Source organism: Miniopterus schreibersii (genome assembly GCF_964146895.1).
Source record: "Miniopterus schreibersii genome assembly, chromosome: 3".
Taxonomy (NCBI): Eukaryota; Metazoa; Chordata; class Mammalia; order Chiroptera; family Miniopteridae; genus Miniopterus; species Miniopterus schreibersii.
The window spans coordinates 77222269-77247254 of record NC_138103.1 but is presented as its reverse complement, the minus strand read 5'-3'; positions in this window follow the sequence as shown (position 1 = coordinate 77247254).

The window sequence follows — 24986 nt, the reverse complement described above, 5'->3', positions numbered from 1 at the left end:
CCGCACCTTACAAAGTGCCTCATGGACTGGAGAAAAAGCAGAAACCGGCCCTCGACACACTGCTGGTGTTTCCCTGCTAGGTTGGGAGCCACATTCCTCCCCTCTTCCTTCTGGGTCCCACAGCCTATCTCGAGTTCCTGCAGGGGCCAGGCGACCTTCCTAAGGAAACAGTAAAGTCAGATGACCACAGCTGCAGTCCACAGTGGGCTTGAGCTGGGGGCCCGGCCCTGGTTTCTCCTGGCTCTTCCTCATGGTCCCTTTCACCATCCGTGCCACCTTCCCACCTGCTGGGATCTTCATCCCTTTCTGGGAGAGATCCTGAAACCCCAGGAGCCACCCCTCAGAACCTCAGGAAGGCCCAAAAAGGTGCTTGTGTTTTCCCAAAGCCTGCATTTTTTTAGGCTTGCGATTTTCTGTGTGGAGGCTGAGTACACAGGGTTAGTCAGATTTCACAGAGCAAGTGCACTGCTGGAGGCACATTGTTTGGAAAACGGTTCTCTTTTCTCCTAGGACATAGAATTGTAACCTTCATATTGACATGTACCAAATAACCTCCCTAAATGCAGTTACTCATTCTAATAACGATTCATTGGGATAATTTTCTGATGTCAGAGTCCAGTCTTCTGTGCTGGGCAGTTTTATCTTATTTGACCTCTTTTGCTTACCACAGGACTGGGCAGGACCTGTTGGGTGGGAGAGGTGGGAGCTGGCACCCTGTCTTTTTCCGGCCACAGGGAAAGCATTCCCGGTGTTTCCATGTTTTCCATAGTGTTGTCTTAGGGCTGCAGATGCCTGTCACCAAGTGAAGCCATCCCTTTCCCTCTGAGTTGGCCTCAGATTTTTTCCGTGAGTGGTGTTGACTTGCAACAAATGCTTCCCTAGAAACATCAATTGAGATGATTTTTGCCTTTTCTTCTTTATTCTATTAATATATTAAATTACCAACCTTGAATTTCTTGAAAAATGCAACTTTGTTATTATGAATTATCCTTTTTACATAAAAAAATGAAATATGCCATCTGCTTTGGTTTGCTAATATTCTGTGTGGGACTCTTGCATTCATGTGTGTGAGGTTGATTTGTACTTGTTTTTTTCTTGTAATTTCTCTGGTTGTTGGATACTGAGGTCATGCTGCTCGTGGAATTATTTGGGAAATATTTCCTCTCTCTATCCTATAGATTAATTTATGTAAGTTTGGTATTAATTCTTTCTTAAATGTTTGGAAGGATTTACTACTAAAGCCACTTAGGCCTCGGGGTTTATGTATGGGAAGATTTTAAATTGTAGAGCCCATTTCTTCAAAAAGTTAGATTTCTCCTCTTTTTTAGTGTCAGTTTTGGAAATTTGTGTTTATCTAGGAATTCATCCATGTTCTCTATATTTTAAAACATAATGGCGGAAAGTATTTCAAAATAATCCCATTGTATTTAAGTATCCATAGACCATGTGGTGGCCTCTCTCTTTTTATTTTGATGTTCAAAATCTGTGCCCTTTTTCCTTTCCTCTCCACTTGGTCTTGGTATTCTTGGTCTTCCAAAGACTCATCTTTTAAAAAACAATACTTTATTGTGTGGCTTTTAAGCTTCTGGTTCCTCCTGTTTCATTGGGCAAATTTCCTTGGGCGCTCGCTATAGGCCCACATTCTGAGGCATGTGGCCAGGGGCTGTTTTAGCCCCTCTCACCACAGAAGGTTGCTAGGCCCACAGCAACCTTCTCGGGTGACAGGGAAGACCAGCTGTGCTGGGTGCTGGGCCCCTTTCCTCTCATTGATGCTGAGCATGTGTGGGGATCAGACACCACTCAGGCCGCCTCCTCCTTCTCCCAGCTTCTTCAAGCACTCACTGGCCATGCAAAAGGTCCAGCACAGGCCAGACTCCAGAAGGAGAACAGCAAGGACAGCAGGGCCCAGAGGTCAGAGGTCAGCAATGGAATACTAAGGAAAGCAGAACCCACCCTGGTGGGGACCAGGCCCACACTGGCTGTTGCATGTCCATGTCCAGCAGAGGCATGAGGGACAGAACTTTTAGTCTGTCCCCATACCTGGCCCAGCACCTGTGAGTGGGCATGGGGGCCCTTGAATGAGAGAGGAACCCCAGAGGGTGTCACAGGACTTCTCCCTTGGGCTCTACCGTCCAGGATGGTCCTCAAGGCTCTAGGTGACTGGCTGTAGGTGGGAGGAGGGGTGGGTTTAGCCAGAGCAGTCTGGAGGGTCAGCCCTCATGCTCTCTTGCCTGTTTGTGCCACTATATGCTTCTGGATTCAGCCCACCACCCTGTGTCTGTCCCTTTGACACCAAATGGAAACTGTGGACAAGAGGACCACAATCCTACGGAGCCCCATGGGCCAGAGGAGGGCAGCACCGGGGCAACTGGTCTTGGAGCCACCTGGCTCTAGTGCCAAACACAGGACAGCCCCATCCCAGGCCATCCTTCAGCTGCCAGAGGTCAGCAATGGAAGACCATGGATCTGGGATGTGTTCTCCAGGATTCACATGAAAGGGGGGAATCCACATAACAGATGTGCATCTCCAGCTGCTGTCGTCTGCACTGGCCCTGGCAGTTCATGGTTTTCTCCAAGTGCGGCGTGTGCAGGCCATGATCGCGGGCAGGTGAGGATTTGGAGAACAGATGGCATTTGCATTATTTAGCTTTGAGCCTGGGGTCTGCCTGGGCATATGGCAAACCTCTCAGTCTCCCTGCACATAATGCCCTATCCCACAGTTTGCTGACTCAGAAGCTGCAGGCTCATGCCTTCATTATACCTGGGCTTTCCCAGGCCCAGTGGGTTGTTCCCAGGTGTAGACAGGGCAGGAATGCACCAGGGACTCCTGAGAGGACAGGTTGCTCCAGTCACTTAAACCATTTGTGTCATTTGTGGATGAGACAGCTCAGGCCAGCATTAAAAAACACACACATGTTGCAGGTAGGGGCTTAACCAACAGCCCTTTATTCTTCACAATTCCAGAGGCTGGAAGGTCTAAGACACCACACGAGGCTCTAAGGCAGCTGTAAGCTGGCCACTGAGGCAGACACAGGGCCATCTCCCTGCCCCCACTGTCCCGGCTCCAGCTCGTGGCTCAAGGGCCCCCTTTCAGGGTTTTCACCCAGGGATTTTATTCCCTTTGTGTGCTGTTCTCAGTCATTACAAATCTATGAAAATGGACTTCTTCTTTGCCTCCATTCCCATTCTTTGGAAATGTCTTCTCTCTAACCTTCACCCACTGCTCAGGTTTCTGATGAGCAGATGCAGTCACACGGAGCAATGGTGCTGCCCTGCTTGAGGGGAAGGCCCTGTTGCCCCAACTCTCATTCCATTGAAAGTGCATGCCCGGGGCAGTGGGGATCAAAGGGGCCCAGGATGGCCCTGAGCTATGCACCCCAAAACACTAACACCACTCACCCCAAAAGGAGAGGACCAGAAGGATTGGAGCAGGGCTTGGGGCTGGGAGGAGGAAGGTGCAGGTCAGAGCGGCCAGAAGGACAGTGGGGACAGAGTGAGGACAGCTGGGCCAAGGGCAGTGCTCTGCAGACAAGGCTGTGGAATGTTCCTGAAGACACTGCACAGAGAAGGGCTGTACTCCATGGGGAGGACTGTCTGAGACCCGTAACAACCCAGAGAAACCCAGCTGGGAGGACATTGCCTTCCCCGGCCACCTCCCAGGAGCTGCCTGATCACTGTGCATGGAAATCTGTCCATGTGCACAGGAGGACACACACCATACATGCAGACACATGCACGTGCACGCACACATATCACTCACACACCACACACACTCAGACATTACATAAATGTACACACACGTGCACACTTGCATCACAGACAGACATGCATACTCCTCACACACAGATCACACATTCAGGCACTCATACACACACATGCACACACAGAGACACACATCACGCATCCAGACAGACACACACCACACTTACATAAATGCACACATGGACACATATCATACACAGACACACACACTGTACACCATAAATACACACTCACAGGCAGACACACAGCACACACACCATGCATACACACTCACAATCACCTTTTCCTATCTCTGACACGCATGACTTTCTCACAGGCCTTGACATCTTTTCCTTTGTTTCAGTTTAATTTTCTTCATTCCTATTATTTCCAGTTCCTTTTTCTCTGACTGCTTTCCATGGTGTCTATTATTCTAAGATTCTTTTAAACTTAGCCCCCATTTCAGAAATTGCCTTTCCTTTGTTTTTCACAGTATTTCCTGACTTCTTGAGTTGTTTCATGTATGCCTGTCATCTGGCTATATCACCGCTAGCTTTTCCATTTATGACTCTTGTCTCAAAGCTTAAATATTGCCTTAATTTCTTTAATTCATTTTGAAATATTAGGGTACAATTTTCATCTGCTTTTCAGTCATATCTTTCTGTTTTCTGGTGGAGTATTATTTATTTTTTATTGTAATAAATTTTATGAGATAGGTCGCCATCTGGGTGTGCACGTGTGTGGTATGTGTGTCTCAGTCAGTACCAAGATATATCCTAACAAACTACCGAACTCTAAAGATGAGGGGAAAGTCCTTTGGACATTCAAACAAAGAGTCCAAATTTGTTTACAAAGGAAAGAACATAAGATTGGCATTAAATGTCTCAATAGCAACTCTTCGCTAGAAAACAATGAAGCAACGTTTTAAAAATACTCCAGGGAGGAAAATGTGAGCCAAGAAGGCTGACTCCAGCCAAGCAGCTCTGCAAGAATAAAGGCAGAAGAAGTCATAAATTTGCAAGCACTCGGGGAGTATCGTCCCCATGAGCCCTTCCTGAAGAATTTACTAAAGAACCAACTTCCAACAACCACAAAGTGTCTGGAGAAGCTTCAGCAGCAGCTCAGAGCACGGGCCTGGGGTGTATGTGCTTGTAGAGCTAAGACAAGGGATCCAGACAGGGATGCCCAGAGAGGATGCACATGTTCCATGTTAAAATATAGAAACAGTGCAGCTAACATGAATGAAATAAAATTGTCCTAATGGGTGCAGGATCTGGGAGAGGAGGCAGAGACGCCTTAGCTGTGGGGCCTGCTCTCAGGGGCTCACCTCCTCAGACCCACTCTGCAAGGCTTCTACGTTTAGCTGCATTGTGGACCCTGATCTCTAACTGCACCTGGGTGGCATCAGCACTCCGCAGGTGAACATGTGTGCTGTGTGCTATCCATCCTGTGAGTCAGGGTTGCCTCAATGCCAGCTTCTTACCTAAGATTATGCCATGTTTAACTTTTAGTGAACTAGTACCATGAGCCTTTCCAGGCAGGACCACAAAACCTTAGCAAGACCTCTCATGCTTCCTTCCCCTGAAACCCTTTATCAGTACATCAGAGGTGTTGGGATTTATTGCCCAGATGGTCCTCTATCTGGACCAGCACCACCCAACAGCATGAGCTGCATGCACATATGCAAATGCAGATTTTCTAGTAGTCACATTAAAACCCCCCAAACAGATGATATTAATTTTAATACATTTTTAAATATTAATAAATATTTAACCCCAAATATTATTATTTCAGCATGTAACCCACATTTAAAGTTGTTTTGCATTCTTTCTCAGTATTGTGTTTTCCCAATCCTGGTCTCGCACTTACCACACAGCTCTCTGGTGGGGGCCAGTTTGCGGTCAGTGGCCGCCAAGCCGTGCACTCAGCCTAGACTTCTCCCTTCACCTTCAGATGCCGCCAAGCCCACCAGAGTGTCTTAGTCAGCTTTGAAGCTAAGCTTGGTTTATACAGCCTGGGGGTGGGGGATGGGGAGCCAGCGTGAGCGTGTCCCATGGGGCCCCAGGTTGGGAGATGTGTAAGGTCCAAGGCAGGGGTACATGTCAGGATGGGTAAGGATCCCAAAAGACCTCCTTGCCCTCCACTCTCTGCTTCCCACAAATAGACTGTGAGCCCCGCATGGGTGGCTGGTGCCCAGCTCTGAGGCCAGCACCCAGGGATGTGCATATCCCCTCTGCTGAGGCTCCAGCAGGCACTGTCCTGGGCCCTGGGCCGTGGGCCCTGCCCCTGCCCCTGCCCCTCTAGACCATCCTCCCAGAGGGCCCTCACTTACCTGCCTAGGATGCTTTTCCTCTGGCCTGGGGCCTGTGTTTGCTGAAAAGAAGGACTGATGGCCAGTGAGGCCTCTCAGCTCCCCTGAACATCTCCCTGGGGATGGAGCCTCAGACACCCAGGCCTTTGTTCCTTAGCTAGCAGTGCCCTCCCACCCTGGCCTGTAGTTGGAGGGGAGGCAATGGGGGGGGAGGCGGGAGGTAGAGGGGATGGCCTCGAGGATAGAGTAGGCACTGAGAGTAGGGCAAAACCTCTGGACTCAACCCCTGGGTAGCAGTGGAACTGGCCCTGGCTTCTCCAAGCTGCAGTATGGTCACTTGGGGGCCATTATCGGTGCTGTCATAGTCCCCTGCAGACTCAGACACTGGCTGGAGTGCTCCACAGCCCTGTGCTCTCACCTGGGATTTGACCCTGGTTTTAAACCTCTTATTCTGAGGAGCATGTGTTTTTCATATATATCTTTATGCCTGAAAAAAGCTCTCCCAGCCACTTCCTGGTTGTGTTACCCCAGAAAAGTCACTCAACCTCCCTGGGCCTCCATTGTCACCAATAAAACAAAGTGTTTGAACAAGATAGGCCCGTGGTCCATCACTATACCAATATTCTGTGGTTCCTATTGGGTTTGGATGGAACCCTTCACCTCTGCCCCTTGGGACTCACCTACTATGTTTGGGAAGTGTGTACGCACTGCGGCCACCTTAGGGTCATAAATTGAGTTTCTGGATAGGACCTGGGCCCCCTCCCCTGACAAGGCAGAGGGCACAATGAAGATCATGTTCAAGGTCACGGAACTCAGAGAGCCCAGGACTTCAGGGCCAGCTTCATGCTGACCTAACTGCGTGACCACAAGCATACCAGTTAGCATTCCAGGCCCCATGCCCACATCTGTAAAATGGGTATAATACAGGCCCAGGGTATAGGGACATGGAGACAGTGAGAGCTCAGAGCAGGCACTGGCCCAGAGTCAGTGCTCAAGAAATGGTTGCCTACTTTACAAAAAGTCAGCTGCCCAGGGATGTTACATGAGCTCCAGAGCTCAGAGCTGGTCAATTCAAGGCCCAAACTCATGCTGTACCCCCACCCAGCCTCAGCCCATGTCACACTTCTCCATCTTCCCTGCTGCTCTCAGGGCTGCTGATGAGGGTGGCAGTCATCCACACCTGGCTTCCCCTGGCAGTGCCCACACTGGCCTGCAGAGCTGAGGTCGCCAGAGAATTGAGGCTGTGGGTGTCCTTGAATCTGATTGGGGTACAAACACCACATGGGCTGGTCACTTGCCCTCAGTCTCCCAAAAGGTAGAGCGCTGGATTGACAGGAAGCTGTGGAGATAGCCAGCAGACCCACCATAAGGGCCTCCCAAAGGTGGACCTCCCCAGTGGACTCAGAGGAGCCCTGTGGACCCTACACTTCAAGCTGACACAGAAAACCCAAATCAGAAGACCTGAGTCTTCTGCAGACTGAAGGCCATTCCATCTGAAAGGCCCTCCCGTGGAGTGCCATTCGAGTAAGAGGTTTTAAAACCATATAATTGGTCCCTGGCCAGGTAGCTCAGTTAGTTAGAGCATCATCCTGATTTGCCAAGGTCGCTGGTCAATCCCGGTCAAGGCACATACAAGAGTCAACCAGTGAATGCATAAATAAGTGAACAAATCGATGTGCGTATATGTGTCTCTCTCTCTCAAATCAATAAAAAACGTTTGGAAAACCATATAATTGGATGCAGGAGTCCATTTTCATTAAAACAATTTCCACGACGTAGCAGAGAATCCTTGCAGCTCTGGGATTACAAAAGCCGCATGGGAAAAAAAGTGACATGCATCACATTGGGTGCACATAGCAAGGAGGAGGGCACTCAGACACATGTTCCCAACCTGTTTTGCATGCACCCATGTTTACCATCCAAAACAGCGCATCTCAGAACAAGAACTGGCCCTCATTAGGCCAGGCAGCATCTGCTAGCTGTGGTTATTTCCTGCCCAGAGCTGCCTGGGGGGAGAACTAGGGGAGTGGCCCCCTTTTCCACACCCCCCACCCTGAGAAGCCACCCTTTGTTGAACTACAAAGGGAAAATAAATGAGGCCATACTTGATTTAAAACTGAGTCTGTTGTGTCTCGAGCTGGATTGATCTCCAGCCAGCCAGATGTGGCCAGACTCCGCCCTGAAAGCTCCAGCGTGGCTGGGTGTGTTTCTGGCAGGGAAATGAGGGTTTGGGGCCACATTGTTTCAATGAACAATTTGTTCCCTGCTTTAGTCTCAGAGACTAACACTTTCACAGGTGGCCTGGGGGTGAGCAGTTGGTGGCAGGTTCCTCATCCAGCATTTTTCATTTTGCAGTTTGGGCAGGAGAGGGGGAGACATGAGAGAGTGAGGCTGGGGATGTCCACTCCCTGCTTCCTGGCAGCATAGGCTCCACAGCTCACGCATTCGCAGAACAAAAGGAACCATGTGCTCGGCTGACAGACAGCAGGACAGATGGTGCCATTTTCTTCCACAAGGGATGGACCTAGAGCTGAGGAGGCTGCTGCTCCTGCCCACATTGCACAGACCCAGGTGAGGTGCCCTTTGCCAGGCCTATCGCATCTGAGGGCCACATCCCCAGGTGAGCTCCAGCCTCAACTGCCAGCTGTCCTGGCCCCACCTCGGACCACTTTCTGGACTCTAATTTCTGAAGGGAGTCTTGGTGGTGATGCATAAACTCAATGATGTTATGACCTCACTGCCAACATCACGCTGTGTGCAGTTGAAGGGAGGGTAGGTGCCTCCCACTTTCGGAGACTGATGAGGGAACAAAGATCCTCTTTGCAGTCACACCCTGTGGTCTGAGTGATGCCTGACATAGCTGTCAGAGGTGTGGAGAAGGGTCTGCATTAGAACCTGTGGATTCCCCCTCTCAGCTTCAGCACAGCCAGAGAGTGTGGACCCTGTCCAAGAGAGCATTTCCTGATCCTCTGAGCTCATAGTGCAGCCTGGCATGTGACCTTTTGTCTCTGTTTCTTTGGGGCCAGACATTTATGCAAAACCATACAAGACCAGAGTCTCTAGGTTCACAGGCACAGGGAGGGCCTTGTAATACACTCACACAGTCCATTCTCGACAAAAGCTGCACAAGAAAAATATGTCAGTCAAGACCACTGACTCTTCCATCCAATGCCCCTCCCGCCCAGATGAAGATCAGGGCATCACCCCAGAGCCAGAGGGGACTTGGGGACTTGGGGCATGGACAGTAGATGGAAAAAACACGGTCACTTTAGGCTGCAGGCATCTGTCAGAAGTTCTTGTTTTCATTACAGATCCCAGAAATGTGGTAAAGAGACGAATGTCACATCTCTGTATGGCTACCACTGGTTAAACTTGAGATATCTGGGCAATAGAAAAAATGAGGATAATCAATTATAAAATATTGAATTTTCAAAAATCCACAATGTCCTAGAGATACCTGAGGGAGAAAGAGAAAAAAAACAGAGAAAGAGAGAAAGAAGAGAAATTAGATAGCAAAAATAACTATTTGAAATACTCCCCATGTCCATGGGTTATGCATATACGCATGTAAGTAAAAACAAAACAAAAACATATGTCTAGATAACTCATGGGTTGAAGAAGAAATCACACAGAAGCGGGAACTCTTTGGAGCAAGAGCTGTCGGGTCCCACAGGACTGGTGCTGAGGGAAATGCATTAAATGCTTATATTGGGAAAGAGGAAGAGGGGTCATTATGAGCTAAGCATCTAACTCAAGAAGTTACGAGAATCACCCAGCACAAGGCAGGATGGACAATAAAAGAGAGCAGATTTATTTATTTATTTAGTTAGTTAGTTATTTTGTTAATCCTCACTGAGGATATTTCCCCCCCATTGATTTTTAGAGAGTGGAAGGGAGGGAGAGGGAGAGGGGAGAGAGAGAGAGAGAGAAAGAGAGAGAGAGAGAAACAGCAATAGATTGTTCGCTTCCTGCACGTGCCCCAACCAGGGCCAGGGATGGAACCTGCAACCCAGGTACTTGCCCTTGACCGGGAATCGAACCCTCGACCCTTTGGTGCTCCGGCCGATGCTCTAACCACTGAGCAATGCTGTCCAGGGCAAAGGGAGCAGATTTGACCGACCGTCGCCACACTCTTTTGTGTCCACCCCAGCTGAGGCCAGTGCATTCTGTACACAGAGACGTCCTCTGTGTCCTTCCCCCACCTGTCCTCCTCTCCCAGGGCCCTTTCCTGCTGAGCTGCCTGACCACAGAGCTAGGGTCCCTGGGCCAGGGTCTGGGAAGGGGAAGGAAGAGGCCTGGCCCAGCCTGGAACGTGGGGCCACCATGCCCACCAGACACCTTCCTCATGGCTCTAGACAGGACAGCTGTGCCAGGACTGCAAGGAGCATGGAAGTGGGCCTTCAACCTGACTTTGACCAGCATTGTGATGAGAGGGAAAATGTAAGTCAAACAACACACAGATGTCCCATCTGATTCTGCCTTAGGTCACTGCCAGGGAGCATCTCAATGTGCTTCGCTCCTGGAAGCTTCCACCTCTGAGTGTTGGCTAGAGCCTCTCCCTTGGTCCTAGCCTGGCAGTGAGAGGTGGCCCTGCTCCCCTGGGGCAGCTGTGGGATTTGGGCTCTGCTCCCTGAGTGACAGATCAACATTGCTGCAGGCCTCTGCCCAGATGTGCCCACTTGGCTGCTGTTGCTGGTACAGATTCTTGGCTCCCTTTTTTGGGCCCAGAGCACCCTCTGACTTCCCCTCTCAGGGAGCACCCCAGGCCCTGGCCCCAGTCCCAGTTTGAGAAGACCCAGCCTGGCTGAGTCTATGGCTCTTGGGGACCTGCTGGCTCAGCTCCCTGAACTCCCACGGAGCTCAGTATAGCTTTTCTACAGCAATGCCCTGGCTGCGGGGCTCAGTGTTAGGGAACATGGGGTCTGGGATCTTTGCAGCTGAGCCATAGACACTCTCCAGCTGGCCTCAGATGGACCAAGTCACAAGGTAACTGGCCCAGCAACCTCAACTCATCTTCTCTTTTCAATGTGTCAAGATCTCAAGGCTCCTGAGCTCACAGGTGAGCCTCTCCTGGAGCTGGCCCCTGACTGCTCCCCCCCCAGAATGAGCCCCAGCCCAGACCTCTCCCAGCCTGCCCTCCCATTATTGTGTTTCTCCCACCACAAACAAGACTGGAATTTACCCTTCTCGAGAGGCAGCTTGCAGTAGAGGCCTAGGGGTGTCATGGACATGCCACCGGAGAGGGTCACGCAGATGCCACAGAACTAGCCCAGGGCCCAGGCTCCACCTGCCTCTTTCACCAGAGGAGCTTCATCTCATCTCATTCACAGACTGGGCTTCCAGGCAAGACTTCTTCTGAAGGAAGTTTTGATGGATTTAAAAAGTATGAAAACCACTGGTAGAGGGGGAAGTGCTGAGTTCTTTACCAGACAAAATCTGGTTTCCGATCCCAGGCCTCACTTGTGACTAATCCACATTGAACAACTAACATTCCACATAACCCCAGGCTCTTGTCTGAGGTGTAGAGACTCCTCTGGGGGCTGTCACGAGTTTCTGTGAGGAACCGGGGAGACCAGCCACATGTGTGCAACTTCACTGCATGTGTTGCCCTCTCAAGCGGCTGTGCCCTGGGCACACGCGGCACTCGATGCTCGCTTTGGTGAGTTCCAGCCGGCATCCAGGCACCAGACAGGTGGGAGTAAAGGGCTGCCTGAGAGCCAGCTGCTGTGTCGGCCACACAACCCAGGTGCTCCGTCTACACTCCAGGAACCCAGATTCAGAGGGGTTAAACATGATAAGGAGGAGAAAAGAACTTCCTTTTCAGAGATGAATCCAGATGGTCCAGAGACCCTGCTTAGCAAAGCGCCGTTGACTCATCCCACGGCTGCCCGGCTCAGGAATCCAGTCTCTTTCTGGCTCTTTCTGGCCGGCAACCTCAGATGGGTTATTTCATCTCAAAAGCCACATCTTCCTGTGCTGTAATATGTTTAATATGTTATCCATTTTTCCACCCCCACATCTCTCACACCCACCAGACTAAGGTTTGCCTGGGATAGGAGAAGGGAGGGAAGGAAGCTGGAGGAGACACGGAAGGAGCTGGACTTGGCTGGGATCTGGCCCTTGTCCCACTTGGAACCTAATTCAAGGGCAACACGTGGGTTCAGGGACTTGAGAGGAGGCTGGCCCATCATTGCCTCCCCAGTGAAGTCTGGGACACCAGGTTTTCCTCCCAGTCCCCACCCTGCACCTGTGCTGCAGGAGGCAGGGGTGGGCCAGCCACAAACATCTGACATGGCCCCTCAGAGCAGCCAGTGACTGTGCCCCAGGAGGCGAGATCGCACAAAGCTTGGCATCGGCCCTGTCCCCATCCCACCGCCACGGTGTGACTAGGAGCCCAAACCGAGGCGTATAGCCTGGATGGAAGCAAGATGCCACCTGAACAGCCCAGCCCAAGCCAGACATGGTGGGATAGTGAGAACATGAAGTTAAAAAGCACCTAATAAACATCCTCAGAGAAATTGTGAGCAGCAAGTTAGCAGGCCAGGCACCTGCCAAAACAGCAAAGTGCCAGTGACTTTAAGAGTGCCTCCTCAAAGGATGGCAAGGATGGGAGGATGCTCAGAGACATCATGGGGAAGCCACAGCCCCGAGGCAGAAGCAACTTTGCTGCGGGGACATCTGCCACCTGCATCTGAGCACCAGCCTTGTGGCCTCATAAAGAAATGTGAAGACGGACTTGACAGAACCCAGATGAGACGTCACAGCAAGGACAGGGAGGGGAGCAGACAGCTCAAAATGTGTGAATATCCTACCCAGATGGTGGCTCTGAAAAGAAGGGCCAGCAGGACTCGGGGTCCTGGGTGGAACGCAGCGGCGGCACCGGCAGCGGGAGGGAGCGCAGCTTCCCAGGTGCTGTGAGCTGTCAGAGGCCCGGGTGCTCGGGCTCGGAGGCTCGGCACACCCAGAGCGGCCGTGGCAACAGCAAGGGGTGTAACTTCCAAGTCAACAGAATGACGAGGGAATGTCACCAAATCACTCCGGAAACGAGGAAGGGGGTATACCATGGAAGGAGCAGCTATGAAGGGAATGGGTACGAAACGTCAGGAATGAGACACAGTAGCTGAAGTTCGGAACTCGGGGGTAAAGGCATCCGGAGCCCCAGCAGCCGGTGAGGGACCAGGAGAAAGGGGGCACTAAGGACAGAAGGGGCACCGGCATCCGAGGGGTCCCAGAAGAGAGAAACAAATTGTGAAAATGGAAACACATAAAAAGATTTATGGAAAGAGAAACCAGACTGTGGTTGACAGGGTATGTTGAGTGCCAGAGGGCACAGGGAGTAAAACACTCCCAGCTATAACCATTGTCCTTAAAATTAAGAGCATAAAACCAAGGAGAAAAGTCCAAATGCTCAAGGGGAGGGACCCTGCAAACAGCAGGATTGGCATCAGCCGTGCCTATCAACCGAGGACAATGGAGCCAGGTGCCAAGTACATGGGCACCTCCGATTTGACAAGAACCACAGTGTAGGGAAGACACAAGGGTGAGTTGGCTTGGGGAGTTCAGGACACACAGACCCTGTCTGAAAAGTGTGAGGTTGATATGAGGCGACACAGGAGAGGGGCACTGATGGTGACCAGCTCAGGTTGTCGACGGGAAGCAGCCCAATTGTGACCCCGACAAGTCCAGAGCAACAGAAGAATTAAGACGGACACACAACTTTCAAATCAGCCAGAAAACCTTGTCTCAATGGGTGAAGGAAAAAAAAAAAAAGCCACAGAGGCAAAGAGTGGGCAGTCAAGCAGATGAAAACCTGTAATTTGAGGGGATGGATGACAAGCCTCCGGAGTTCAGACATTTCCATTCTAAGAGGAGACAAAAAGGGGTGCCCACCTGCCACCCTGCTCAGAACTCCCATCGATTCAAGACAAGAAAAAAAACAAGGTTGGCCGAGAATCACTTTCTAAGGGTTGAATTTCTTAGTGTTGTTTTGTGTTTGAACACCTGCAGCCTCCTGTAGGATAGCGTCTGGCATCGGCCCACAGACCTGGCGTTCTGTGCAGGGTGTGCTGCATGGCCCCAGAGCCACCGCTGCTAGTCACGTGACCCTGGTAAGGCTGCTCCAACTCTGTCACTCACCAGCATAATGCAGATCATAACAGGGAAACCTCAGATAGGGTTTATGCGGGGAACAAATGGGCCCACTTAAGAATAACGTGGTACACGAGGCAGGCGGCTGCCCTCACGCCCACCATGCTTGTCCTTGGAGTACTTCAAGAAGCACTTTCTGAAACACCCACCAGTAACCTGTGAGGCTGTCATCCCATCATTTGGATGAGGTGCCCCGACTGAGCCAACGGAACGGACTCGCCCAGCTACCGCAGGTCAGACGGGGCCAGGCCTGCTCAGAGCGCTGGGGCCGTCAGGGTGTGAGCACGTCCCCAGAACCCTGGCCTGTCACTGGGGTTTCAGCCTTTGTGCTTGGCAGCACCCCACTTCCTAAGGGGCTTGATGACTGAAGGGTTTATGCTGTGCAAACAAGGTGTCAACTCCAGTTCTTTACAAAAATGAGATGAAGGGTCTGCTTGGTAGATACATACAATTTAAGATCAGAGCCTTTGATCATTTTAACCTGACAGCTCATTCACTGGCTGGAAGTTTAGTTCCCAGTAATTATACTTAACTTCTTATGCTGAGTAAACACTGAGCCATTCATTTTGCAACAGGGAAAACGGAAAAGTACACAAAGGCCTAACTTCAGGTTGATTTCAGAAAAAAATGAGGGCCTGACCCGTTGTCCACACAGCACTGATCCCTGCTGAAAGTGCTGTCTTTGTAATCGAGACATGGTTTTGCCATCTGTCTGTCCAGCCTAAGAAATGACCCTACTTCCCTTTCATTCCCAAAATTAAGCTGAATAAAAACTAGCTGGAATATTTGCTAATTGTTCTTCAAAGGGAAATAAAAGAGGTCATGTGTTGCAGCAGAAAACATAACAACCCTATGATAGGCTGGTGGGTGGACCAGGAATTGGCTTTCTCTGCTGGATCCTGTGTGGCTCCCGCTGTCTTGACACCAAGGTGCCGAAGATCCTGGCTCTCACACCAACAGCTAGAGGTGCCCAGAGCACCCAGGAAGGGGTTAATAGTTGATGATATTGTACCCTCTTATTATCACCATTAGTTCTCTGATTTACTCCAGGAAATTAATAGCAAGGCTGCAGTTCATCTCCCGAGCCAGTCTGAAGCAGCTGGTGTTATGGGCAGGGGGAGGTCTGGAAGAAGGGATGAGAGCCTCTGGCCACGTGGCCACTGTGTCCTCTGGGCAGGCCACTCTGTTCCTTTGAAAAGGAAAGTAGTGTGTGACTGAATGGTGGGCCACAGGGTGGCCGCCACCCTCCCTCTGAGCATTGGTGCAGAACACAACATGCCAGTGCTTGGGTGCTGAGACCCAAGTACAGAGGTGCGACTTGAAGGAAAGCTGAGCCAGTTTCGCCAAGTTCATGCAAAGGGAAGTAAATTGAGCCAGAAATAGCTGATTAGGGCAGGACAGTGGCGTCCTCACCCAGTACTGCCTGCCTTCCCCTGGGGTGAGGACCCGCCGGCCACCCATCTCAGAAAGGAGGCCCCCACAGGATGGGCCAGGCCCCAGCAGAGACCCGCCTGTGGGGCAGAGAGCTTGGGCCTGACATTTATCTCGGAAAATGGCTGCTTCATGCTCCTTGATATCAAAACCCCTTCCTCGGATCGGGACACCTCAGAGCAGCGGGCCCGAAACAGTTTGCTGCCCTCACTGAGTCACCCAGCGGGTGCTCCCCATCCCCCTTTTTGATGTTCCATGAAGGCTCCTCCTGTCAGGGTCACTGATGGGGCAGTTACTCAATTTGGTGCCTCCCAGGTGCTCAGAGGCATGAGAAAAGGCTCTTCCCTGAAATGACTAAAAGGAAATTTAAAAAAAAAATTTGTTTTTTTAAGAACCAACAGTCAGATTTAGCCCCTTGGTCGGGTTTGGCTACTGGAACCCAATGCCACTCAGATATCAGCCCTTTATCCTCAACTGGAGAAGTGTGGCCGAGCTACCTGAGACTTAAAGTGGGGGTAGGCGAGATGGGGTGGCAGGCTGGGTGTGGTGGAGTCAGCAGTGACTAGGCCCTGAGTCCAGGGAAGACAGAGCTGCCAGCTGGGGCCAGGAGGAACATGGAGACTGCCTGGGGAGCTGGCCCGTAGGGAAAACATAAGACGCCGGCATCAGAAGCAAGACAGCAGCCCCTGCTCTGGAAGAGGGAGAAGCTGCTGCATGCTGGGTTGTTGACACCTGCAAGCCCACAGCTACCTTGCAAGGTGTGTCGGCAGTTTCTAAGCGCTTTCCGCCTGCCCACAGTCCTGCACAAGACTGACGGGGAGTGACCATCTCATCACTGTGTATCCAGACAAAACCAGAGAGAGCATGGTGGCCATGGGCCAACACATCTGTTCAGATGCTAGGAAGCTCACACCAGGCCACATGTGGCATGTGTGAGATTGTGTGTGTGCAATCACATGCATTTGATTGTGTGTGTGTGTAGTTGTGTGCATATAGTTGTGTGTGGTTGTCTGTGTGTCCTGAGCCTGCCCAGGGACATGGAGCCCAAGTCCTGCCATCTGTCCGTCCTGTTGGAGTCTCTCTGGCACAGTCACTCCTGTCTTCACGAGGGAAGCTAAACTAAATGCACGGGGTGTGGGTACTCAGTTTCCTAAGAATTGGGTAACTTGGACTTAAGTTCTCTTGACTGACACAAAGACCGTGAAATGAAGAGTGCTGTCCAGACAGCCCTCACTGGGCAGAGCCTGTTCAGCAGCCACATCACCCCACACACCCCTTCCCACATGAGCAGGGCCCCAATCGTACAGGCTGGAGCTTCTCACGCAGATGCACCCCCACCCGAAGCGACAGTTGACACCAGTCAATGTGGTAAATGAGGGAAGAAGAGTCCTCACCGGCTCCCTGCACAGCTGCAGGCTTAGCAAGCGTGTGCTTGGCGTCACAGAGCCAGAGAGAATCATGTTTGTATTTTCTGCTAAGTCTGAAGATGTGCTCTGGGCTTAGCCAACTCACTGTCTTGTCAGGGCAGGGAGGCCCCAGCCTCCTCTAAGCCAGGCACGCAGCTGTGTGATTCTGAAAACTTGCATGAAGTCAGAGCAAATGGTCCCTCCACAGGAACTTTCCACGGAGCCACCTGGGGTCACAGAGCCTGGGATGAGTGAAGGGCGCTGGCTGGTGAGTGGCAGCCAGTTCCAGTGGATATGTGGGATGGGCGTGTCAGTCAAAGGTGGCCTGTCCCCAGCGTGTCAGTAGACAGGGCCTTCTGTTTCTCCAAAATACCAGCCACCCGAAGGTCCCAAGACCCGCTGGAGATGGGTAGGATCGTTTTTGTTAAAATTTGGGGCCTAGTTAGGAAAATAGTGAAACAATGGAAAAAAAAAAAATAACTAATGATGAATCGGTTCTGTGTCCAGGATATTTTATGTTTTCAAAAAAACGTCATTGGCAATCTGCATAAGGACTATGAGAGACTGTTTAAAAGTTGTGAATGCCTGAAACTTATAAGCCTAGGTGTCCCTGCCTGAGCTTAATGCTGTTCTTAACAAAGACCTAAGCTAGTTGATAAGTTACCAAAGCTTCCATTTGGGGGGTGGAAACTGGTTGAGGAGGGAAAGTCTTTTATTGGAGCGTATACATACGCAGATAATTTTGGCTTAGAGGTACCAATTCTTAAAAGTGACAAGAAGGCCTCTTCTTTTCCAGTTATGAAGTTATAAATATTTGCTTGCCATTCCAGGCCACTGGCCTGGTATTTGGGGAGGGCAAGAGGGTGGCATACGAGGTGTGAGAGTAAAGAGAAGGGCCCATGCTCTTAGGGTGAAAAACCCTTGGAGCCTCTCTGTGTTTTGAACTTTGAACTCAGAAACTACTGGTAGCAGGGTCCAGTCACTGACAGCAAGTTCATTAAGTCTCTTCAAGAGTTAAAATATTTCAAAAGCTCTGGCCTTGGGAGAAGCTTAACCTTTTGTACATGGGCAGTAGTTCACTTTAAAACACAAAACAAAAAAAATACTTCTTTAAGCCTAGGAATTATTTAATACCCAAACTGCTATCTTGAATCATGAGAGCCATCAGATTTGACATCATCTAGACCTACGTCTAGAGCCTCGCTGTAACATCTTTTTAGGAGTGTGCTAGGTTTCTGTGAAAACCTTGTTTAAGTGTAAGCTTCATACCATACTGTCAGTTTGTGTCATAATAAAACTACATAGATTTATTAAATAAATAAAAAAGTTTCCTAGTACAAGTGATAACTTAGGTGAGAGGGAAAGAAAGGTTTTTAGCCACTAATGATATTTATCAGATAAGGAAAGTATGTATCCAGTGTCAATGATAACTTGGGTGATAAAGACAGTTTCCAGTGATAAATGATAACACAAATGATAGAAAAAGGTTTCTAGTCATAAATGATAACTCAAGTGATAAAGGAGGTTTCTATTAATAAGTTATTGAGTCAGATGATACAGAATAAAGGGTTCCAGCCATAAATGAAAAGTCAGGAGACAGAGAAGGAGGTTTTGTGTCATAATAAGTGAAGTAATAGAGAAGGAAGGATTCTAGACATAAATGATAACTCACATGATAGAAAAAGAGGTTTTAGTCATAAATGATAACTCAGGCAATATATACAGAGGGTTCTTGGTCATAAAGAATAAATCAAATGAGAGAAAAGAAAGATTTCTAGTCATAAATGATACATTGGGTATGAGAGAGAGAAAGTTCCTGATATACATAATTCAGGTAATAGAGGAAGATTTCCAGTCATCAATGATAACTAGGGTGATACAGAAAAAAGTTTTCCATTTATAAGTAATCACTCAGTTGACAGAGACTCAGTCATAAAAGATAAATGAGATGATAGAAAAAGAGTGTTTCCAGTTATAAATTATAATCGAAGTGATAGAGAAAGAATGTTTCAAGTTATAAATAATAATTCATGGGATAGAGAGCAAGGTTTCAAGTCATAAAAGGTAAGGGAAGTGATTTGGGACACATTTCTTCGTCTCCTCATTTTGGCTGCCTCCCTCTGTTTGTTTCTATGTATTAGGTAGAGCTGCTACATCTCCTGGGCTTGGTAGAGTGGCCTTTTGTAGTAGGTGTCCTGTAGGGTCCTGCGGCACAGCCTCCCTGATCACCCAAGCTGGGCACTCCAAGTGCACACTCTTTGTGGGCTGTGTACACCCTCTTGTTGCAGTTGAGCCTTGATTGCTGTTGGCACCTCAATGGGAGGGATTTACCCCCAGGCCCAGCAGCTGTGAGGACTGGCTGTGACCACCATGGATCAGCTGTGCAGGAGCTGACCCCACGGAGCAGGACTTAATTCAGCAGGGTTCTGGTGCCGAGTCTGCCCCTTGAGTGTGTCCCTGTGGAGGGGATTGGGTGGTGCTTCGACGTGGCCACTGGGCATGAGCTACAAAGCAATCTGCAGATGGCTACTTGTGCTGAGCTTGGAGGTGCCCAAGAGAGGCCAAGCTGTGAACCAAGGCCGGCTGCCACTAGTGCTGGGTCTGGGGTCACTTAGCGAGAGGTACAGGGCACACCGAGGCCAAATGCTGCTTGTTTGAGAGATTTTAGGAAAGTTCAAAGCATAAACCAAGACAGGCCATTTGTATGGAAAAGCCACTGGGAACGGCCTGGATGAGCCTGCAAGTTGGGTGGGGCCTGGTCTCAGGGTATCACCAGGGATGGACAAACAGTGATAGCCAGGTTGATGGAGACTCAGATACGGTGCCCACCTGCTACAGCACTTCTGTCTGGGAGAAAGCTGTCCCACCAGCTGCCCCACCAGCTGCCCACCCCCCCAGGCTACTTGGTTCCTGCTTCCAGTTCCAGGTTCCTCCCTGCATGTTTCTGGTGCCCCAGCACTGGAGCTCAGAACCAGTGAGTCTGAGTAAGTCCATGCTCAGGCCCTTAAGGGGAACAGCTGGGACCCCTCACTCCTCAGGGGGGACATCTGCATCCAAGATATTCCTCTCGAGTTTTACCTGGCACACTGTGGGAGCAGCTCGTTCCTTGTCTTCACTCTTACTACCAGTCTTGATGTGGCTTCTTCTTTATATCTTTAGTTGCAGGACTTCTGTTCAGCTAGATTCCAGGTAGTTCTGAAAGATGGTTGTTCTATAGTTTAGTTGTAATTATGATGTTGTTGTGGGAGGGTTCAAAAAATGGTTCGATCATAAAAAATAACAGGCGATAAAAAATAAAGGTATCCAAGCATAAGTGATAAGTCAAGTGGTGAAGAAAGAGGGAACCAGTCGTCAATTATAACTCAGGTTATAGAGAAAGAAGATTTTTCAGTCATAATGATAAATTGAAAGATAAAAATTTTCAGTCATAAGTGATAAATAAGGTGACAGAAAAAAAATTTCTAGTCATAAAAGATAACCAAAGGGCAAAAAATTTTTTTCTAGTTATAAAGATAACTATGATGATAGAGGTTCCATCATAAATGATAACTCAGTTAATAGAAAAATAAAAAATTCAGTTACAAATGGCAACCAAAGTCATAGAAAAAAATTTGTCCCTTCTATATGATAACTCAGATAATAGAGGAACATTTCTAGTTATAAATGCTATTTAAGATGATAGAGCACAAAATGTCTGCAGTCATAAATGGTAACTCAGATGATTTGAAAGAGGTTTTCTATCATAAATAATTCAGGTTATAGAGGAAGAAGATTTCTTTGTAATAAATGACAACTCAGGTGATAAAGAAAGAATGTTTCCAGTCATAAATGATAACTCCAGTGAGAGGGGAAGAATGTTACCTGTTACATATGATAAACAAGGTGATAGAGAAACATTTCTAGTCATAAATGACAATTCAGTTGATAGAGAACAAAATGTTTTGTCATAAATGATAAGTCCGATTAGAGGGAGAATGTTTCTAGTCATAAATAATATCTCAGGTTATAGAGGGAAAAGGTTTTTAGTCATAAATGTTAACTCAAGTGATAGAGAACAAAATGTTTTGTCATATACAATAGCTCAGGTGACACAGGAAGAATGTTTCCAGTCACAGATAATAACATAGGTGATAGAGAAGGAACCATTCAGGTATAAATTATTATTCAGAGGATAGAGAACAAAATGTTTCCATCATAAATGATAATTCAGGTGATAGATGAAGAAAGTTTCCAGTCATAAGTAATAAGTGAGGCGATACAGAAACATTTTCAGTAATTAATGACATATCAGTTGATAGAGTACCAAGTATTTTTAGTCATAAATGAAAACTCAGTTTATAGAGGAGGAAGGTTCTAGTCATAAATAACTCAGGTGATAGAGAACAAAATGTTTAGATCCTAAATGATAACTCAGGTTTTAGAGGTAGGTTTTCAGACATAAATGATAGATTAGAGGGAAAATGTTTTCAGCAATAAGTAATCACTCAGGATATAGAAGAAGAAAGTTTTCAGTCATAAATGTTAAGTTGAATGATTGATAAAAAAGGTGTTCAGTCATATATGATAACTTGGGTGATAAAGGAACATTTTCAGTCAGAAATGATAGTTTAGGTGATAGAGAAAAAAAGTTTTCAGTCAGAAATATTCAGATGATTGAAAAAGGAGGTTTTCAGTCATAAATGATAACTCAGGTTATAGAAAACAAAATGTTTTCAGTTATAAACGGTAATTCAAGTTACACAGGAAGGTTTTTAATCATAAACGATAACTCTGGTTAGAGAAAGAAAGTTTCCAGTCATAAATAAAAACTCGGGTGGATAGAGAAACAAAAAACATACACAATGCAATATGCAGATGATGTATTATAGAAGTGTACAGCTGAAACCTATATAATTTTATTAGTCAATGTCACTCCAATACATTTATTTTAAAAATTAAAAAAATCCACTCCTAACTGATAACTTAGGTGATAGAGAACAAAATATTTCAGTCATACATGATAACTCCGGTTATAGAGAAAGAATGTTTCCAGTCATAAATGAAAACTCAGGTGATAGAGAAACAAACATTCCATTCTCCTGAGAGAAAACAAAATGTTTTCGGTCATAAATGATAACTCAGGCTATAGAGCAATAAGGTTTTCAGCCATAAATGGTACCTCAGATGACAGAGATACATTTCCAGTTCCAAATGTTAATTTGGGTGATAAATATTTTCAGTTACAAATGAGTCAATGATGGAGAAACAATTCCAGTCACAAATGATAACACAGGTGATAGTGAAACATTTCTATGTGTGAATTATTATTCAGATGATAGAGGTCAAAATGGGTTTTTTGTTGTTTTTTAAAACTTTTTTTAATCCTTACCTGAGGATATGCTTTTTAAAATTGATAGTTAGAGAGGAAGGGAGAGAGAAAGAGAAGCATCGGTGTGAGAGAGAAACATCGATCAGTTGCCTCCAGTGCGTGCCCCGACTGGGGAATCGAACCTGCAACCTAGGTAGGTGCCCTGACTGGGAACTGAACCGCCCACCTTTTGGTGTAGGGGACGACGCCCCAACCAGCTGAACTCCCGGGCCAGGGAGAGGGCCCGAAGTCTTCAGTCATCAATGGTAGCTCAGGTTATAGCAGAAGAAGGTTTTCAGTAATAAATGGAAGTCAGGTTATAGAGTAAAAAGATTTCCAGTCATAAATGTTAACTCTGGAGAAAGAGAGCATAATGTTTTCTTTCATAAATGACAACTCAGGTCATAGAGAAACAGCTCCAGTCATAAATGTTATTTAAGATGACAGAGAACAAAATGTTTTCAGTCATGCTAACTCAGATCGTTGGAAAAGAAAGTTTTCAGTTGTGATAGCTCAAGTTACAGAGAATGTTTTTTCGTCATAAATGACAACTCAGGTGATATAGGAAAAATGTTTATAGTCATAAATAAGGTTATAAGGCAAGGATGTTACCTGTCATAAGTGATAAATAAGTTGATAGAAAACCATTTTCATTCATAGATGACAACTCAGTTGATAGAGAACACAATGTTTTAAGTCATAAATTAGAGGGAGAATGAGATTAAGTCATGAGATTAGAGGGAGGATGTTTCCCATCATAAATAATAATTCAGGTAGTAGAGGAAAAAGATTTCCAGTCACAAACGTTATCTCAGGTAACAGAGAACAAAATGTTTTCAGTCATCGTGATAGAGGAAGAATGTCTCAAGTCATAAATGATAATTTAGGCGATGCGAAATGTTTTCAATAATACGATAACTAAAGGTTTGGAGGAAGAAGGTTTTCAGTCATAAATATAATTCAGGTTATAGAGGAAGACTGTTTTCAGTCATAAATGGTAACTCAGGTAGTTGAGAAACCAAAATTGCAATCATAAATAAAATTTCAGGTAATAGAACAAATTATTATCAGTCATAAGTAGTAGTGTGGGTAATACAGGAGGAAGATTTTCAGTCATAAGTGACAACTCAGGTTTTAGGGGAAGAATTTTTCAGTCATAAAAGATAACTCTCGTGATAAAGCAAGAATGCATTCAGTCATCAATGATAACTCAGGTAAAGTAAAATATTTCCAATCATAAGTGATAATTCGGGTGATAGAATACAAAATATTTCCAGTCATTTTTTTACTCAGGCTATAGGGAACAACTGTTTTTAGTCATAACTCATAACTCAGGTGATAGAGAAACAACACTCCCAGTCATAAATTATAATTCAGGTGATTATAAACAAAATGCTCCCAGTCATGTAATATCTCAAATTTTGGAGGAAGAAGGTTTCTAGTCATAAATAACTCAGGTCTCAGAGAACATAATGGTTTCAGTCATAAATGATAACTCAGGTTATAGAAGAAGTAGGTTTCCTGTAATAAATATCTCAGGAGAACAAAATGTCTTCAATCATAAATAATAAGTCAGGTAATAGAGAAACATTTCCAGTCATAAATAAATAATTCAGATGATAGAGAACGAAATGTTTTCAGTCGCAAATATAACTCACATAATTGAGGAAGAGGGTTTCCAGCTTTAAATGATAACTCAGGTGACAGAGAAACACTTGCAGTTATAAATGGTAACTCAGCTGATGAGAAAGTTTTCCAGCAGCGCAGTCACGGTGACAGGAGTCGCGGCAAGTGCACCCAAGGAGAGCCGTTGCTTCCTTTCCTGGGCTTTGAGGTGGTGTCCAGACGAAGGCCTCCCTGGCCTTGTACGGCGGGAGTGTGTAACCGTCACGCTCAGTCCTGGGGATTGTTTCCCGCACGGTGCCATTGCCACAGCAGGTGAGCAGCTCCGACGCAGAGCGCAGGTGTGTGATAGCTAACCTCAGCAGCGTCAGTTCTTGCTCGTGGCACAGGGGTGGCGGGGTGGGGGCCGCTTTCATCCACTTGGTCAGGCCGACCGGGGAGGCTGCGTAGCTTTCCACATGTGGCCGAGGCCATCCGTCCTTGGAGCTCTGTGTATCCCACCCCTTATTCCCATAGCCATACCTACTCAAGGGAAGCTGTGAGTGCGCTGAACGATCAGGGGTGCGATTTGGGAGCACCGTCTCTGCTATGATCTCTCCAGCCCACCCCAGCATGCACCTCTACTTGCTTCTATGCCACCTCATCTTTCCCAGAGTTAGGGCCATCAAGATAGCCCCCAGCGGTACCAACCCAGAGTAATTCTCCCAAAGTTAGGCACTGGCTTTTCCACACTTCCCCTCAAAAAGCATAAGCCTGTGCCAACTCTCTTTGGTCCCAAGGCCTGTGTGGAAGGCGCCCAGGGCCTCCTCTGTGGGCTGGGCCAACAGGAGCTGAGGCTGCTAGAACCTTTGTACAGCTGGAGCTCCCAGGAACTAAATGCAGCATTTCCCCTGCCCCATGTGTCATTAGGATTGACACACTTGGCAGTTGGGGTGATCCCAACAGTGGGTCCTTGCCTAGGGATGAGAGCCATCCTAGT